This window comes from Erithacus rubecula (genome assembly GCF_903797595.1).
Source record: "Erithacus rubecula genome assembly, chromosome: 18".
In the NCBI taxonomy this organism is placed as follows: domain Eukaryota; kingdom Metazoa; phylum Chordata; class Aves; order Passeriformes; family Muscicapidae; genus Erithacus; species Erithacus rubecula.
In genome coordinates this window covers 496,825-502,859 of record NC_136670.1, presented here as the reverse complement: position 1 = coordinate 502,859, position 6,035 = coordinate 496,825, and positions in this window count along the sequence as shown.

Genomic DNA, 6,035 nt, shown 5'->3' with positions numbered 1-6,035 from the left:
TGAGCAGGTCCCTACCGAGGGTCAGCTGGGCCAAGGGACCACCAGGCACCATCAGAGACCCGCCATGGACCTGGTATGGACTCAGCTTGGACTTGCCACAGATCTGCCACAGGCAATTCTAGACTGTCGTAGGGGAGTTTTGGAGGCAGGTGAGAGCCCAGACCACTGAACATCACAGGGTAACCTGTGCCATTGGCATGTCTTGAGTGCGCAGTAAATAAAGTGCAAAATAAATGCTGCAGTTCCTGTAGACCCTTCACTGACAGTAGAGTCAGGGACATGGAGAAGTCATGGGCAATGGGTATGGAAGGTGGAGGTGGTGATGAAGGAGTTTGGAGAACTGTGGTGGGTCAATTTTGGCTAGCCAGGTGCCCACTGAGCCACTCCATCACTTTCCCTCTTCAACTCAAAAGGGGGAGAAAATGTGATAAAAATAGCATGAGTCAGGAAGATCACTCACCAATTACTGTCACAGTCAGAGCAGACTCACCTTGGGGGAGTTATTTTATTTTATAACCAATTAAACAGATTAGGAAAATGAGAAATAAGAACAAATAAGAAAACACCTCCCCCTACTGTCCCTTTTTCCCAGGCTCAGCTTCACTCTCAACTCTTTTACCTCCTCCACTTGAGCAGTGCGTGAGATGGGGAATGTGAATTGCTGTCAGCTCATAACACTTGTCTCTGCTGCTCCTTTCTCCTGACAGTTTACTTTCTCCATAGGAGACAGTCCTGCACCAACTTTTCCAATGTGGGTCCTTCCCACGTGCCGCAGTTCTCTAAGAGCTGCTCCACAAGATCCCTTGCCATGAGGTACAGTCCTTCAGGAACAGGCTGCTCCAGTGTCCTGCCAGCTCCTGCAAGGACTCCACAGAGCACAGCCCCTGCCAGGAGCCCACTCGAGCATGGGCTCCTCCCAGGCTGCAGCTCCCTTCAGAGCACCCCTACCTGTTGTGCTCGGGGTCCTCACATGGGTGCAGTGGGGGATCTGCTCGTCCTACTCACCTCCAGGGGCTACGGTGTCAAATCCTCCTCCCTAAGGAGGCTGAAGGGGAATGTGCTCCAGCACCTCCTCCTTCCCCAGCCTTGGTGCCTACAGGGCTGTTGCTCTCACATCTTCTCCCTCCTCCCTCCCTGCTGCTTACACAGCAGTGTTTACCTCTTTTTTAATACCTGACCACAGAGGCCCTCCCAGCATGGCTGGCTGGCTCAGCCTTAGCCAGTGGTGGGTCCGTTCTGGAGCTCTCTGGAGCCAGCTCTGCCCAACATGGGAGCAGCTCCTGGTGTCTCCTCGTAGAGGGTCCCCCTGCAGGCTGTTGCTACCCAGACCTGGCCATGCAAACCTGCGACAAGGATGATGAGGTGGTACCAAGGGGAGCATGGAGGTCCCAAGAAAAGCATGAACTAGGGGAAGCAGCAAGAGGAGCTCAAAGATACAACAAGCTGGAGTCATTGCCATAGGCCCAGAGACTATCACCAAAGTCCCAGTGTTACTGCATGGCCTGTCCCTGGCTCAGGGCAATCCCAAGGACAGACTCAGGCTGGGCAGAGTGGATGGAGAGCAGCCCTGAGGAGAAGGACTTGGCCGTGTTGGTGGACAACAAACTCAATGTGTCTCAGTGTGGTGGCTGAACAGCAGATCTGTAAAGCCTCACAGACTGGACTTTTACTCAATTAGACAGAGCCATGAGAACACTACCAGCCTTTCCTAAGAACAGTATCCTGAAATGGTGAAAACCAGCTTGTTTCCCTAAGAAAGAACTCTAAGATTGGGACTTGGTTTCTTGCACCTGCACAAACTATTCTCAACTCTCAAAGAGAAAAAATGCAAACAATATCTAAAAGCAGATGTTTGTCTGCATGTAAACACCTCTGGTGAACTGACCAATCATTACGGGTGTCTCGGTTTGAAAGACAGGTGTCTGCTAGGGAAGGCAGGACCCTTTCTCGGATTGGAGAATGTAAATCCTCTCTCTCCCAATTATTATAATTTTGAAATTAAGGGGCTCTCAGGCAGATATGAGGATAGGAATAACAGCTCTTACTAGTATGTATAACAAGGCAAAACAAAACAACAACGATGGAATTAATAGTAAACAGAACGCGGACACCATTACAGCTTTCTGGCTGAGATGGGAAAGGAGGGAGGAGAGGCTTTGCTTCACAAAGCCCTGGGGCAGACGATCCCAGTGCCTCTGCAGGACTATGTGGAGTGCTAAGCTGGAATGGCAGGAATAAGCAAAAGATCCTTGGCTAGTGGACGAGCTGTAGCAGAAAACTGCGTCAGTAGCTGGGACTGACGACCATCCCGGCAGGGCAGGTGTGCGGGGCTGCAGCACAGAGAAACCCAGAGCAGCGTCGGAGGAGCGGCGGGGCTGGGGCAGCGGCGGGGCAGCTCCGAGCAGGGCAGAGACAGAGGGCTCAGGATTCCTGAGAGCACGAGCACATGGGGATAGATCTCTCTTTTAATGAGGCAGGTGTTAATAAGGTCTCGGGTCAGTGGCTGCTCTCACGAGCAGAGGCTCACCCCACAGAAGAAGAAGAAGAAGAAGCAGCTGCAGCAGCAGCAGCTCCCGGCTGGGTTATGGTGAATTCTTTTCCCCAAGCAACAACAGCCTCCGAGCATCCCCTGAAGCCGCAGAGCAAGAGAGCAAGCAGCTGTCCTCAGCTCTCCTTTTACCTGGGCGCAGCCAAACTTTTGTTTTCTCATGTACCCCTAAGTACCAGCAGTTAGCATTTCCCAGCAGCTCACGGGAAAAATTCTATAGGTAAGAAGCAACCAAAGAAAATAAACCTAACCCTCAACAATGGGCTAACAGCTTGTTACTGACAACTGGGGATAGACACTGTAATATATGTTATAATTTGTATTAGTTTGTAATTAATGTGAAAATAGTCATGTTTGTACGAATAAAGGAAATAATAAAGAAATTTGAGAGCATAAAGCTGCAGAGGGAGGAACAGGGATTGCTTCATTGCAACACTCTACTATGGCTGCCAACAAAAGCTGGAGAACTCAAATTAGCAAATTAATAGAAGTAGCCCGGTGGAGATAGCCCTTTCAGAAACTGTCCAGGAAACACCCAAGCCATGAACGCCTGACAAGTATACATAATTAAGATAACCGGAGTCGTCAAAGAAAACTACATCTCAAAGCCTGTTTCCCATCAGCTAAAATCTTCATTCACCAAAATTCACCGCTTCCCAGAAATTATTTTGTTCAGCCCAACAAAGAGAAAGAAAAGTTACATGAATATGCGAAATCACGAAAAGAAGATCTCTGCTCCAGGATAGGAAAAACTGTATAAAAACAGGACTGACCAAGAGAGCATTTGTGAACATTGGAGGATCCCATTCATTAGAGATCGGATCAGAGCGTGTTCACCGGCGCCGATCCCGGGCTCGGCATTGTCCTTTTCGATTGTGGCTATCGAGGACCGTATTTTGGTCGCGAAATAAATATCGCTTATTTTGATAATATTTAATTTGGCTTGATCTCTTTATTATTTATAACAACCTGATATGTTTGAAAAACTCTATATAAAGAGATGTGTGAATAAACCAGGATCTCTTTTTCGCTCCACGGAAAGATAGTGTCTTGTCTCTCTACCACGAGCTCACAGTGACACCCCAGCCCTTGCAGCGTCACCCAGAAACCCCCCTGTCCTGGGCTGGACCCACAGCGTGGGCAGCAGGGGACAGGGGGGCTTCTGCCCCTCTGCCCTGCTCAGGTGAGATCTCACCTGCAGAGCTGCCTCCAGCTCTCGGGTCCAACATCAGAAGGATGTGAAGCTGCTGGAGTGAGTCGAGATGGACAAACGAGGTTCACTTTCCTGGTAAAATTTTAGAAGTTTAATAAAAGATAATAAGAGACAAGCAATAAAGCAAAAGGTAATCTGGCCCGGTGCTTGGCATTCATCAGCCAAGATTATCTTCAGCCAAGAGCCTCTTAAATTCCTTAGCCCATTGCATATTCATAGACTTGTCATGCATATTCAAACTTTTCTAAAAACAATTTCCATATTTCAGGAACTGTTTTACATGACCATTCCTCGAGTCCGCCTTTTTACAGCATGCCTCTTCCTTGCCTGCGGTTTTAATTTATTTTTCTTATCAGTCTTAATCTGGGCTGTCGTCTTCAATTTCTACAGATAATCTGTGCTGGTACTGGTATATCAATAGCAGGTGTCTTCACTTGGTGTTATCCAACCAAGCAGGCAGTTCACTTACTACAAAGACACTTTATCAGCTTATGTTACTCCTAAAGAAAACTACACCTTAAAATCCATTTCAACACCACACATATAGTATCCACCCCAATACTTGTGAAATGCCAATACCATAATATGTATTTATAACAAAGAGAGGCCAATGAGATGCTCCAAGGGCTGGAGCCCCTCTGCCCTGAGTCAGGCTGGGAGAGCTGGGAGTATTCAACTTGGAGAAGAGAAGGTTCCAGGGAGAGCTCAGTGCCATTTTCAGTGCCTAAAGGGGCTGTATCTGCTGGGGGCCAGCCAACTGGAACACTAAAATTTGGCAGGGTCCTGCTGGACACCAGGATGCCCATGGGCTAGCAATGTGCTCCTGCAGCAATGCAGAACAGCATCCTGGGCTGCACTGGGAGCTCTGTCACAGCCGATGGAGGGAGGGGATCCTTCCCCTCTGCCCCACACCAGTGAGGCCAGCCCTGGACTGTGGGGCCCAAAGCTGGGCTGCCCAGTACAGGAGACAGGGACAGACTGGACAGAGTCCAGCACAGGGCCAGGAAGGTGATGGAGGGACTGGAGCACCTCTGCCATGAGGAGAGCCTGAGAGAGCTGGGACTGCCCAGCCTGGAGCAGAGCAGGCTCAGGGCATCTCATCCCCAGGGATAAATACCCGGATGGGGACTGCAGAGGGGATGGGGCAGGGACAGCCCCAGGGACCACGGGCACAAAGTGATACACAGGAGGGGCCCTCTGAGCTCAGGAGACACTTCTGCACTGGGAGGTGGCTGAGCACTGGGGCAGGTGGCCAGGGAGGTGGTGGAGTCTGCATGGCTGGAGAGATCAAAGGCCGTGTAGACACATCCTGGGCAGCTAGGTGTGCATCCTGGCAGCTGGGGGGCCCTGGTGGAGCAGGGGCTGGGCAAGGTGACCTCCTGAGGTGCCTCCAGCCTCACCCTGAGATTCGGTGGCTCTGAGACAAAACAAGTTGCAGTTTCCCAAGGACAAATGAAAAAGCTCCACATGTGGCAGGCTTCTCCTGCTCTCACCAAAGTGGTTAATGCCATGTGTCTCCCTTCTGCAGATTCCTCCCTTGAGTGAGGATGCCCCTCAAGGTCACTCCTTGAAGCTGAGAGAAGTGTTTGCCCGTGGTCATTGGTTTGGGTGAGTAGCATCAATCTTTCATTAAGAATTGGTTTTGCTGGCTTAGTTAGAATGGCTTCAATGTTGCTTCACATATAATGCACTACACCAGTGGTTCTTTGTACTGAGCAGTAATTCTGAAAGAGATCTTTGAGTTTAATTGTGATCATAATAAACTCTTTATTTTCCTATGAATATATCTTTCACCCTATGGAACACAGTTGTATAAAGGCTCAAATACACGCATATTATCCTACAAACATCAACTATTGACTGAGTCTAAGACTGCATCCAGCTGCTCCCTGGCTTCTCTCTGAGAAGTTTAGGAAGTCAGGAGGTCCTTTCTACACTTTGTGCCTCAGTGGGAGTGTCTCCAGCCTGCTCCCTGCCCAGATCTCCAGGTTGTCCTGGCAGGCCCAGGCCAACTGTGACTGCAGCAGGGACACCTGGAAGAGGCACAGGGCCCGGCTCAGACAAGCCCATGCTGGCAGCAGCATCCGCAGCCCCACGGTACTGGCTGTCAGGGCAGACACAGCCTCCAACTCCACCCTCATCAACACTCTGCCCTTGGGGAGGGGAAAGGAACAGGCTCCCACACTGCCCCTGAACAGAGCTCAGATGATCAACAAGTCCAGTTCATGGCAGCAAACCCTTCCCACGTACATCCCTCAGCCACCAGAGCTCTAT